The sequence below is a fragment of the Mixophyes fleayi genome, chromosome 1 (assembly GCF_038048845.1).
Source record: "Mixophyes fleayi isolate aMixFle1 chromosome 1, aMixFle1.hap1, whole genome shotgun sequence".
In the NCBI taxonomy this organism is placed as follows: Eukaryota; Metazoa; Chordata; class Amphibia; order Anura; family Limnodynastidae; genus Mixophyes; species Mixophyes fleayi.
The window spans coordinates 28,994,059-29,008,434 of NC_134402.1; the positions used below are offsets into that span (position 1 = coordinate 28,994,059).

Here is a 14,376-nt window from a genome sequence, read left to right on the forward strand (position 1 = left end):
GACTAGACCTGTAGCTGGTGCAAGTGAAATGACAAAAAAACATGAGCCTTAGAGATGCCAAAATCTTGAATTGGACGTTGCTGTGTGCGCTGGAGCTTGGCACGTCCTTACTATAGATTGAGTAACCCCCTCCTTGTTATGCCCATGAAATCGTAGACTGCACTCAAAGATTAATTTGTTGTTGCGTTTTCTGGCGTATAGTTTGTTTCTACTCAGGAGCAGAGCGATTTTAAGCATATCGCCATTTACGTACCCTAATAAATCAGGACCGTTGTACTTAAATGTAAAATACATTACATCAAAACAAAAAAGGCGATTTCACAAAGAAAGTAGAGTAACTTTATTATGGGCCAAGTATTCCTGTAAAACAATTATGTGCTAAGAAAGCTTTCAAAATCCAAATGGGTATAGCTAACTTCAGGGCATAATATATATTTGAAGGTCTTAACCGATCTTGGTCTGGATCCAAATTATTTCTGTAAATCACAACCTATGGTTAATTTTTAATGAATCATTTAAATTCCCTATTAATGAACTGTCTGCAAATTGAGTACATCATTATTAATCAGCAGATTGAATGGGTGATGAAAAAAAACATACTGCATAAAACTATTATGAACAATTATTTTATTTGGTAGTACGCAATAGGTTTGCAGAGATCATACAGATTCCAGTATAAATAGCAGAGACACCCATGTTTGAGACAGAAAGACTGGAATAGTAGGTACTCTAGTTTCTCCACACACCTCCAGAACCCTCTCACTCCCGAAGTCCACACCATTGGTCTCTTCTCGGCTCAACCTTAATTTTGCTGTATTGTCCCCTCCACCTCAGTCCAGTTCCTCCATTCCCTGACAACTTCATTGCCTGGCTCACATATTTACTATTCTTTGAACTACCTATAGATGATTTCAATATTTACATTGACAACTCCACTGTCTCAATCACCATAAAACACTTTTCTCTTACTTCCTACTCTGGTCTCTCCGAGTGGACATTACCTCCCACTCGGCTTTCCTGCTCAGACCACATCCTCCTTTCCTTTATCATCATTTTACCTCATGTTCCTCCACTACCCAAATCCCTGCACACAGTGACAACTAAATGTTAAGGTTTTTTTTATATCTGTACATTTTGGGTTTTTAACAGGATAACTCCACTGAATATTTAGTGAGCTGTGGAGTTCTATAAGTTAAGCAATAATACTGAACATTATTTATTCTGGGTCTTCCAGTTCTCCAATCTGACAGGAACTTGATGTCTTTAAGAGTTCAGAGACGCTCTCCTAGATAAGAGTGAGGTAAGGCTGGGTACACGCTACAGAAAATATCTCCTGATGTGATATAACATTAACGATTTTACAAAAGACTGAAAGTCCCGAGCAGCATGTTGATTCGTGTGCACACACTATATACGTTTTACAGGATTTACCTTCAGATCTGTGCTCTTCATCTGTCATAACCATCTGCTGAAAAGATCGTGACTCTGTGAACTCTACAGAGATCTGCCTACACTGCTGGCTGTGAGTGAGTACACATTGCTCGACATCGTTCCATCATTTACAGAGATGTTTAGTCCTCTTATAATATCAAATCAAATGATACAATGTGCTTTATAACGATAATTGGGAGAAACCCCAGAAAAGTCATATTCAGTATCATTGTTCAACCCCTTCAATGCTAAGGATGAGTGGGAATCTTCATCCACACAAACCGTGTCAGGTGTGACTTTGTCCCAGGCTCAAAGACCCAGAGTCACATGTATAACAATGAGGGCACTGTATGAGAAGTATGGTAAGAGTTATTATTCACAAACATTTAGCAGTGTGACCGGATGGACCTCCATTGCCACCCTGTATGTGCTGCTGGGGACTGGCTGGGCTGGCCTTCCCACCGCCCCTTTCTTTATCCCAAATTGCGCCCCTCTAAACGCAGTAGGAGGGGCCTGCTGCTGCCACCACTAGGCTCTTTCACCGGCACCTAAAATTGGTTTCTTCTGTTACTTTCGTTGCTAGTGTACCCCCCCTCGCTGGGCAACTGGGCTGGTACCCCTGACCTCTTCCTTTAGATCAGGGTTTCTGTGGATGGTTCCCCCTGGCCTATCACACTGACCAGAACTGCAAGGTAGCGGGTAGAGCGTTGTTACTGGAATGCTGAGTTCCAACCTCAGAACAGCCGGATGATGGATTAGATTGGTCTAATCTGTAGGTCACAGGAATTGCCGCAGGTAAATAGGTGTCAAAGCAGGATCTTGAAGTAGTGATGTTTATTTGCTCAAGTGTCCTAATAAGGACAGTTACACTAGTTTGTGGTACTAGTGATCTTCAGAAGGTACATATGGTATAATAGTACTATTACATGGTCAAACAGTGCTTTTTTTATACAGTTTTGGACACAGCCTGGCAGGGGGTAAACAAGCCCCCTTTTCCGACCAGGCACCGAAACGTCTAATATATTACTCAGATACTTACCATCCGGATGTGATATATCCTCCAAATTTGGAGTTAACGCGATTTTAAACTTTAACAAAATTCACATGAATCTGTGATATCCTCAATCCCTTGCTGCTTGCATTATTAGGACAGGTTCTAAGATGCAGGAATAAAAAGCCACACAGGAAAGAAAGGCAGCGAGCCCCTGCTGTAAATACAGGCTATAGCAAGTGTTTGTCACTTCACATGAAAAAGGTCTAATTAGCCTTAATGAGAATTTCCTCTCGAAGTTACACAACAGATTTCCTTAAACAAATGCCTACTGCATCAATACCTCAGAAATCAGTAAATTTCTAACACACTGTATCAAAAATCAGTACATTTGCAATGACATAAATTGGCGCCTACGCCACTAAGTGAAACAAATTCTACAATAAGTTATTACTGTGTGATCCAGCCACAAGCAGATTAGCAACTGAACTGGGGAAAAGGAAGTCTAAGTGAAGTTCAGTGTTATAAAAAATAAAGTGTATGATGATACATGGAATTATTTTGATGAGCCGTGATGTCATGGGGGAGCTGGGACTATAAGATTCGGTCAGTGCGAGGCTGCCACGCCAGATTATTGAGTCTAATTTGTGTTGAGCACAAACATCCCTGCGCCTTGTGCATTTTACCTGGCTTCAACTTGATCAATGTCTGATCGCTGCCTTCTTTATTGACCCGGCTATTCGTCGTGACCACAACTCGCCTTATTTGAAAATATTACCATTAGTTCATAGTTGGTTCAAACTAATATATTGTTTTGGAATCCGTGGGCAAATCTATTGCCAAGACAAACTGTTATCACTGACTCCTGATCCGTTGTTCCTGTAGCGGCTCCTGCCTGCCTTCTTCCGGTCATTCATGATTTGCACCTTGGTGTTCCCGGCGTTGGGTTCTAAGTATTAGCTTCAATCTTATAGATTGGCATTGTCCCTGCTGCCTGATGATGTACATATTACATGAGGTTGTGTCTGATATTCAAGCAGGTACCTATTTGAATCTGCCAGCTCTCCTTTCAATCACACTACAGTTGCGCCAGCTCTATACTCCGGCTCAAGATTTTATGTTCAGAGATACTGTTCTATTATAACTGTATCCAGATTTAGTGGGGGTGCTATATATATTTTAATCCTCAGAAACTTTGAGGTGTTAGTGGGCCACAGATGGAGCTTTCTCCCAGAGTCCTCTGGAAAAATTGTCTGAACGTACTTTTTATTTTTCTCTTTCTGAACAGTCCAGTTATTTTAGTGGATTAAAGTTCCAGGGGTATGGGATATATAGCTGCTACTTATTCAGATCCACTTGTGTCATCAAACCAGATTTGCAGTTCGTATTACACCTGATGCAGATAGTGAAGTATATTGCTGTATTATAGAAACTGCTAGTGGGTATTAGAGGTTACCAGGTCTAATCCTGTATTGATATATCAACAAATTCTGACATTTATTATTATTATTATTGTAGATTTGTAGGGTGCCACAGTGCTCCGTAGAGCCGTACAGCAGGGAAAACAATACATACATAGAACAGGGACATACAAGGTAGGCAAAATAAACGTGGAGATGAAAACAAAGGGTTCAGAGGACCCTGCTCATTAGAGAGCTTACATTCTAAGTGGTAGAGGGCACAGCTGAAACAAGAGGAGCAAATGTGGTTCAGAGTGGAGATTGGGACAGTTGTGAGGGTGTATTAGTGTGAATAGTGTTATAGAAGATAAGGTCACCTCGAAAAAAGAGATGTGATTTCAAAGGGTGTCTAAAGATATGAAGGCTGTGGGAAAGTCTGATTGAGCATTGTAGGGAATTCCATAAGTGAGAAGCACTTATGTGCTAAGTCTCACTCGTCCTTAGCACTGAAGGGGTTCAAAATAGTAAAACTAATACATACCCACCCCCAACCGGTATTTCCTGACAGCGGGGGCTAGCAGAAGAAGCAGGGAACGATGATGTAATTGCGCAGTTGCACGATGAGATCAATGAACACACCAGCGCACAGCCACCGCACTACAGAAAAAATCTATAGTGCAGGGGATGAGGAAGGGGGTACTAAAAGTACCCGATATCCCCCATCCTGGCACCCACAGACTCAGAGGCATCCTAGATTGAAAGAGGGGATTCACATCTTACAAATGTGGTACCTAGTAGTTATTGTTTGTTAATCACATGTAATCAACAGACAATAACACCCTACACTAAAGAAAACAATAAGCAGACCAGGGATCGGGGATGGGTGTTGTAATGCCCAGATTTTCCCTATCTTGACTTTTAGAAACTATGGGGACTCCATATTTAAAAGAGGATAGTGATCACCAGACAATAACACCTTGCACTATAGAAAGCATTAAGAAGTCCAGAGATGGAGTATCCTCATTTGATGTAATAGGTTGTCTAGTTTTCAAACTGGTATGCCTTGTTTTTTATTTCTACACAGTTTATTAATTTCATTCAAGACAGTGCAAACTAGCAAAAAAAAAGCTTTATCATTTTCAGGTGCAGATTTTATTTTGAAAAACCTATAAGATTTGACTTTTTGCTGTTTTGGAGAGGTGGATTAATGCCAAAGCAGGAAAAACAAAGTGGTTTGGTTTTAGTTCACTTTCTTGCAATTTTAATAAAAAACACTTTTTTGTCCAATTTGGGTAGATTTTCTTTGCCACGTCAGAAGGTATAAGTAAACTACTAGTATTTACTGAAAAGTCAAACAAGTATACTTTGTGTCATGTATCCAGCCCAAAAAGTGCAGAAATAGGTTCAGCAACAAGGTGAGAAAAATCTCAGAGTCAAAGGTATTAACTTAATTTTGAGTTGAGGTTGGCAATACCCTTTAATTAATGTATTCATACTTCCCAGCTGTACCGATTTAGGCAGGATAGTTCTGATTTGAGTGAACTGTCTAACCAGTCATCAGGTCTGTCCTGACTCCCGGCGGGAAGTTGGAAGTATGTCCCTGCTCATCACAAGTGGTTGCCATGTGCACCCGTCACACCACTTTACATGTGTTTGCCGCCCACAAATGGCATTGCTCGGATTACCTCCAGGACGGGTTGGTTGGTATGCTTTAGCTGTGCATGTTAATGCCCCTTCTCTATAAAATATATACAGACAGAAATATCTGGTGGTTTCCTCAATGTCTTGCCTGGTCTACATGCTACCTGTCTGAAAGACTAGGTAGGGAGGAGCGAGGAGAGTCCAGAGATGTCTGCTGCATTCCTCCAATCCTGACCTTGTCTCAGACAGGAAGTCTGTTATCCACAGACCACATGGGGCAGACCATAGCCTGCAGGAACGATGGGAGCCATAGTGCAGGATAGCCAACCCTACAGCTTGAGGTGAAACAACATTTACCATAATGATCAACTTGACAAGTGCGTTAGTCGTTATCATGAAAACAGAGAGCAAATAGATTGATTTACCAATATCACGGAAGTACAGAAACCTCCTCACGTGCCAAATATCACAAAATAAACTCCATCGCTCATTGCAATTCCAAAGACTATGTAGAATTGTTAAGCAGCAAATAACATTAAAATAAATGGTTCCATCAACCTTAATAGTATGGTCTGAATATTGTTTCATTTATTTCTGAAACATTTTGTATACAGAAAACAAATGTAGAAATATAAAATACTGAGGTGAAAATCTGTAACATTTTGCAGCTGAATCATTCATCCATCTTTTTATTTTATCAAAAAGAAGATCGTTATATTTTGGCACAATATTTTATGGTTTTGTCCTAATTTGTTTTCAGAGTTTACAGCAGCTCCAAGAAGAATAATGTCAGCCAGATATTCTGGCCAAATATTGCAGCTTAGAAAACCTGTATCAGAACATTTTGCAGTGAGCTGGATAAAATCAGTGGTTTGTCCAAAAAAGAAAGCAAAAAAACCCAAACTCTTAGTTTTGGTGACTGATTGAGCCGACAGCAGTGGCGGATCCAGGGAGGGGGGGCGATCCTAGCAGGGGCTTGCTGCTGACGGCTGCACACTGTGCAGGTCCGTTCAGCATTGACAGTGTGCTGCCCGGCTGCTCTGATTGTGTTTTAAACACAATCAGAGCAGCCGGGCAGCACACTGTCACTGCCGAGCGGATCTGCACATACTGTGCCGCCGCCGGCAGCCTTAGAAATTAGAAAGGGGGCGGGGCCTACATCGCCCCCCCTTCGCCCCGGGTACAGCAGTTGCCTAGATCCGCCCCTGGCAGACAGGCAGGATACAATTGTACATTAAACTCCACCAGTGGGTCGTGTCCTAAAAACATTCTAAACGCCAGGTTTCCAGAAGCAACATTCTGTCCACTTTGCACATGAATACTATTATTTTATTTGTTTGTACATTAATATTTATTAATTCCAAGTTCTAAACACATGCAAGACTATTTATTAAACCCTGAAAAGCCATGTCTCTGTGTATTAGCTAGAGATAGGGCTTCTCCCTATGTATCAAAGGCTTATTGCCGTGTTGTCGCAAGTGGCAGGTCCTGCCGGTGAAACAATTCTCCAGCGAAAGCGTACACTATGCAGAATATCGGGAAGTCTATTTAACAAGGACGGCGGTGGTACAAGGACTGACGCTATCCTTCTTTCGCTATCGACATCTCAGGATGGCAATTGCAGAAGATAATGATTCAAAAAAATTATTTATTATTTAAATAAAGGATTTTTCCCCCCAAAGGGAAATATAAAAAAATATATAATATTTTATCAATTCATCATCATCACCATTTATTTATATATCGCCACTAATTCCGCAACGCTGTACAGAGAACCCACTCACATCAGCCCCTGCCCCATTGGGGCTTACAGTCTAAATTCCCTAACATACACACACACACAGAATAGGGGCAATTTGTTAGCAGCCAATTAACCTACCAGTATGTTTTTGGTAGAGATGCTCACTGACCCCCGTGTTTTGGTTTTGGTTTTGGTTTTGGATCTGGATTACCTTCGTGTTTTGGTTTTGGTTTTGCAAAACCGCCCTTGCATGTTTTGGTTTTGGTTTTGGTTTTGTTTTGCTATTTTGATTAAAAATCAATGTTTTTGGGCATAAAATAACCTAATTTAGTGCTCCAGCTGTTTCTTGGATAAGTAAGGTAATTCTAAAGCTAATAAATTAGGAAGATAGGAAGAAAACAGTTTAATCCCTGGTAGGCCGTCCTTAATTCTCCACACAAACCTGGTTGTCTTCCTCTATTGGCAATGCAGCCATCGTCTTTGGGTGCATATTACACCCTCCACTTGTAGTTGAATAGAAAAAAAGCAGCCTGCATGGACTGTGGAATTAGAAAAGTAAAAATAAATGGACCACGGTAGTTTGGTGACTATCTATGCCCCCCCCCACGCCCTCCACTTGTAGTTGAATAGAAAAAAAGCAGCCTGCATAGACTGTGGAAGTAGAAAGTAAAAATAAATGGACCACGGTAGTTTGGTGACTATCTATGCCCCCCCCCCCGCCCTCCACTTGTAGTTGAATAGAAAAAAAGCAGCCTGCATAGATTGTGGAATTAGAAAGTAAAAATAAATGGACCACGGTAGTTTGGTGGCTACCTATGCCCCCCCCCGCCCTACACTTGTAGTTTATTAGAAAAAAAGCAGCCTGCATAGACTGTGGAATTGGAAGGTAAAAATAAATGGACCACGGTAGTTTGGTGGCTATCTATGCCCCCCGTCCTCCACTTGTAGTTGAATAGAAAAAAAGCAGCCTGTATAGACTGTGGAATTAGAAAGTAAAAATAAATGGACCACGGTAGTTTGGTGGCTATCAATGCCCCCCCCCCCGCCCTCCACTTGTAGTTGAATAGAAAAAAAGCAGCCTGCATAGACTGTGGAAGTAGAAAGTAAAAATAAATGGACCACGGTAGTTTGGTGACTATCTATGCCTCCCCCCCGCCCTCCACTTGTAGTTGAATAGAAAAAAAGCAGCCTGCATAGATTGTGGAATTAGAAAGTAAAAATAAATGGACCACGGTAGTTTGGTGGCTACCTATGCCCCCCCCCCGCCCTACACTTGTAGTTTATTAGAAAAAAAGCAGCCTGCATAGACTGTGGAATTGGAAGGTAAAAATAAATGGACCACGGTAGTTTGGTGGCTATCTATGCCCCCCCCGCCCTCCACTTGTAGTTGAATAGAAAAAAAGCAGCCTGTATAGACTGTGGAATTAGAAAGTAAAAATAAATGGACCACAGTAGTTTGGTGACTATCTATGCCCCCCCCCACGCCCTCCACTTGTAGTTGAATAGAAAAAAAGCAGCCTGCATAGACTGTGGAAGTAGAAAGTAAAAATAAATGGACCACGGTAGTTTGGTGACTATCTATGCCCCCCCCCCGCCCTCCACTTGTAGTTGAATAGAAAAAAAGCAGCCTGCATAGATTGTGGAATTAGAAAGTAAAAATAAATGGACCACGGTAGTTTGGTGGCTACCTATGCCCCCCCCCCCGCCCTACACTTGTAGTTTATTAGAAAAAAAGCAGCCTGCATAGACTGTGGAATTGGAAGGTAAAAATAAATGGACCACGGTAGTTTGGTGGCTATCTATGCCCCCCGTCCTCCACTTGTAGTTGAATAGAAAAAAAGCAGCCTGTATAGACTGTGGAATTAGAAAGTAAAAATAAATGGACCACGGTAGTTTGGTGGATATCTATGCCCCCCCCCCCGCCCTCCGCTTGTAGTTGAATAGAAAAAGAGCAGCCTGCTTAGACTGTGGAATTAGAAAGTAAAAATAAATGGACCACGGTAGTTTGGTGGCTATCAATGCCCCCCCCCCCGCCCTCCACTTGTAGTTGAATAGAAAAAAAGCAGCCTGCATAGACTGTGGAATTAGAAAGTAAAAATAAAGGTAGTTTGGTATCTGTTTGCATCAGACCCCCTCTCCACTAGGAGTAAAATAGTAAACTATTCAGCCGTTATAGAGTCTAGAATATAAATAGAAATTGAGAAAGGCATTTTGGTATCTGTCTGCATCATAATCATCAACATCATCAGTAGTGCCTTCGTCGCCTACACAAATCTACCCCTCATTTGGCATCCTCAATTGGTGTATCACCGACTACACTCGGGCTGTTAAGGCACACATCAGCAGAACTGCTGAAAGGAACCTTCTTTATGGGCACACTGTCACTAACAGAATGCTCACGATTAGACATACCACTGGTGGATGTACTCTCCCCAGGGATTGGTGTAATTTCTGATTCAGAGCATACATTATCCTCTAATGCGGCGGTTCCCAAAGTGAGCGCCGCGTCTCCCAGGGGTGCCGCAGCGCTGTCACTGGGGTGCCGTGGGCCAGCCCTAGAAAAAAGAAAGCAAACAGAAACTTACCAATCGGCGCGGCGCTAGGACCCTGCAGCCTCCCATCTCCCGCAGCTGTCACTGAATATCGACGTCAGTGACAGCTGCGCGAGAGAGGAGTCTGCAGGGTCCTAGCGCCGCGCGGATTGGTAAGTTTCTGTTTGCTTTCTTTTTTCTATAGCTGGCGCCTGGCGCGGGACAGAGAGCAGAGGAGGAGGGCAGATGGCAGAGGAGTGGGACGGATGGCAGAGGAGGAGGGCAGAGAGCAGAGGAGGGGGACAGATGGCAGAGGAGGGGGACAAAGGGCAGAGGAGGAGGGCAGAGGAGGGGGACAGATGGCAGAGGAGGAGGGCAGAGAGCAGTGGAGAAGGGCAGGTGGCAGAGGAGGGGGACAGATGGCAGAGGAGGGGGACAGAGAGCAGAGGAGGAGGGCAGATGGCAGAGGAGGGGGACAGATGGCAGAGGAGGGTGACAGAGAGCAGAGGAGGGTGACAGAGAGCAGAGGAGGGTGACAGAGAGCAGAGGAGGAGGGCAGAGAGCAGAGGAGGGGGACAGATGGCAGAGGAGGGGGACAGAGAGCAGAGGAGGAGGGCAGATGGCAGAGGAGGGGGACAGAGAGCATAGGAGGAGGGCAGATGGCAGAGGAGGGGGACAGATGGCAGAGGAGGGGGACAGAGGGCAGAGGAGGAGGGCAGATGGCAGAGGAGGGGGACAGATGGCAGAGGAGGGTGACAGAGAGCAGAGGAGGGTGACAGAGAGCAGAGGAGGAGGGCAGAGAGCAGAGGAGGGGGACAGATGGCAGAGGAGGGGGACAGAGAGCAGAGGAGGAGGGCAGATGGCAGAGGAGGGGGACAGAGAGCATAGGAGGAGGGCAGATGGCAGAGGAGGGGGACAGATGGCAGAGGAGGGGGACAGAGGGCAGAGGAGGAGGGCAGATGGCAGAGGAGGGTGACAGCGTGAGAGAGGGCAGAGGAGGGTGACAGCGTGAGAGAGGGCAGAGGAGGGTGACAGCGTGAGAGAGGGCAGAGGAGGAGGGCAGAGGAGGGGGACGGCGTGACAGAGGGGACAGAGGGCAGAGGGGGCAACGTAAGAGAGGGCAGTGTGCCTGGTTGCAGAGGGGGCAGTGTGCCTGATTGTAGAGGGGGCAGTGTGCCTAGTTGCAGAGGGGGCAGAGTGTCTGGATGCAAAGGGGCATTTTTGCATACAACTAAATAAGTATTTCTGTCGTGTCCTAAATACTTATTACATTTTTTTGACCCAACTACTGTCACTGCTCTAATGCCTTACTGTTTTTTTGCAGCTCGGCTTTCACACGTAACAGTACTTGTGCACCACTTTTAGACTCCAAATTACTTGGTTTTGCTTTGTCACGAGTGTCCGTACAAGAAAAAGGCTCAGTAACATTTTTTGATCTGCCACTAATAGAGAAAGGCCAAGTCCTCATTCTTTCTTTGCCACTGCGTGTGTAGAATGGCATGTTGGCAAATTTTTTTTATCGGCAGTTAACTTTTCCTCAGTTACACTTCTTTTGCGCTTCAACATGGTAAAAAAAAATTTGGTGTGTGTTTTTTTGACTGATTTCAAAAGACTGTGTAGTTTGACAACGCCTTTCCCAGATGACGTACTGGGAACACTACCATCAGGACTGGTGACAGAACCTGGTTGCTGATTCTGCTCATATGTGGACTGCTTAGAATCCATTATTATCCCAACACACTTGTAATGCTACAAATTGTTTTAGATACTGCTGAAAAATATGACTTTTGACAGCCAGAAATATTAATGCAAAAGAATGGGGGACACCCCAAAAGCACTTGGGAGTGCTAAATATTATATTTTAAGTCTGCTGACAAATAGGACTTTTGACAGCCAGAAATATTAATGCAAAAGAATGGGGGACACCCCAAAAGCACTTGGGAGTGCTAAATATTATATTTTAAGTCTGCTGACAAATAGGACTTTTGACAGCCAGAAAGATTAATGCAAAAGAATGGGGGACACCCCAAAAGCACTTGGGAGTGCTAAATATTATATTTTAAGTCTGCTGACAAATAGGACTTTTGACAGCCAGAAAGATTAATGCAAAAGAATGGGGGACACCCCAAAAGCACTTGGAGTGCTAAAAATTATTTTTGGAGACTGCTGACAAACAGGACTTTTGACAGCCAGAAATATTAATGCAAAAGAATGGGGGACACCCCAAAAACAAATGGGAGTGCTAAATATATTTTTTGGGCACTGCTGCAAAATAGGACTTTTTTGACAGCCAGATAAATTTCTGCAAAAGAATGGGGACACCCCAACAGCACTTGGAGTGCCAGAAACTGAACAAAAACCCTCCTCTCTTCTCCTCTTACTGCTGTAACAACTGATTACAATGGTATTGAATACAATCAATCACTGTCCCTGCGCTGATATAGCCAGTGTGACCTAACCCTGCTCTCTCCCTCTGTCAAACGGCGATGGATTGCTGTGGAGGCTGGGATTTATGCTTTTCAAATCTCGCGAGAACCGAGTAGAGAAAAACGAATACGTAACGATGACGTTTTGTCTTGATTTCGAATCCGAATAGGCGGGAGAGTACCGAGCCCCGGCTCGGTACTCAGATAGGCTAAATTCGGTAGGATTCGGATCTCGAGGAACCGAGCCCGCCTATCTCTACTGTAAATGCTAGTAAAAGCGTGACAACAGCTAAAGGCAGAGAACCTATTGGTTTCATTGACCCCAAACCCACTTGCAGGAGTGACAGAGATACAGAAGCATATTATAGATGCTGCGAACTTCATTTACAAACCTCTGTTGGCCCCTTCTGGAGGGGTGTGGCCCCAGTGAGCACACAATGACTAACGGATACATGTCATAATCAGTGTCATTATAGAGACTGTACAACAGACATAGCTCCTTCTTTCTGGAACACATATATGTATGTATGCCTTTGTATGTGATTGCCTCATATTCAAATATTAATTCTTCTGGAAGCCCCTGAGCATAATTAGCTCCTTGCAAATATCTAAACACTATAAATAGTTTCCAGGACAACACATTTTGTAAGTGCAAATTTTGGCAAATAAAACATGCCCCTGGCGAATCCTTCTTCTGGGAATACAGAAATAGAGACTTATTATTTTTAGCACTTTAGACATTATTTATATTTGTATATTTAACAAGGATTGCGGAGGTACATATACCGCCACAATCCCTCTCCTATCTCCATCTCAGGACGGCCATGGCCGGAGATATTCAATGAGAAAGTGCTTCAAATAATAATATGAAAAAATACGAAAATATATATTTTTTTACAATTTTTTATATATTTTTAAACTTTCAGTTCCACTGCGCATTGCAAAGCGGTACAGTGAGCCGTACTGATCCCAGCTAGTATCGCCCAGCAGCAGAGTATCACTAATATTTTATTAACACATGGTAGTAGATATGACTAACCTCATTGAATGTGTGGAAAGAAGTGACATTAGCGACAGCTAATGTGCAATTAGGAATCACAGGCATTATATGACAGGTGGATGGTGTGACTAATCAAATCTGAAATGGAAACAAGGTGAGGCTACCTGTACTTGGTATGTGGAACATGTCACTAGCCTCATTTTACATATGGAAATAAGGTACAGCTTGCTTCATCTGACCAATTGAAGGAGGCGTGACTACATTTATCTTGTCATGTGGAAGGAAACGTGACTACATTTATCTTGTCATGTGGAAGGAGGCGTGACTATATTTATCTGTCATGTGGAAGGAGACGTGACTACATTTATCTGTCATGTGGATGGAGGCGTGACTACATTTATCTGTTATGTGGAAGGAGGCGTGACTACATTTATCTGTCATGTGGAAGGAGACGTGACTACATTTATCTGTCATGTGGAAGGAGGCGTGACTACATTTATCTGTCATGTGGAAGGAGGCGTGACTACATTTATCTGTCATGTGGAAGGAGGCGTGACTACATTTATCTTGTCATGTGGAAGGAGGCGTGACTACATTTATCTGTCACGTGGAAGGAGGCGTGACTACATTTATCTTGTCATGTGGATGGAGGCGTGACTACATTTATCTGTTATGTGGAAGGAGGCGTGACTACATTTATCTGTCATGTGGAAGGAGGCGTGACTACATTTATCTTGTCATGTGGAAGGAGATGTGACTACATTTATCTTGTCATGTGGAAGGAGTCGTGACTACATTTATCTTGTCATGTGGAAGGAGACGTGACTACATTTATCTGTCATGTGGAAGGAGGCGTGACTACATTTATCTGTCATGTGGAAGGAGGCGTGACTACATTTATCTGTCATGTGGAAGGAGGCGTGACTACATTTATCTTGTCATGTGGAAGGAGACGTGACTACATTTATCTTGTCATGTGGAAGGAGACGTGACTACATTTATCTTGTCATGTGGAAGGAGGCGTGACTACATTTATCTTGTCATGTGGAAGGAGGCGTGACTACATTTATCTTGTCATGTGGAAGGAGACGTGACTACATTTATCTGTCATGTGGAAGGAGGCGTGACTACATTTATCTGTCATGTGGAAGGAGGCGTGACTACATTTATCTGTCATGTGGAAGGAGGCGTGACTACATTTATCTTGTCATGTGG

The 14,376-nt window shown here is 43.3% G+C and overlaps 1 protein-coding gene across 6 annotated transcripts in view; it reads right to left on the bottom strand.

The window, feature by feature from the left end:
• CTBP1 (C-terminal binding protein 1) overlaps nt 1–14,376 on the bottom strand; it is a 434,573-nt gene that overhangs the window by 391,916 nt on the left and 28,281 nt on the right. The window lies entirely within an intron of this gene.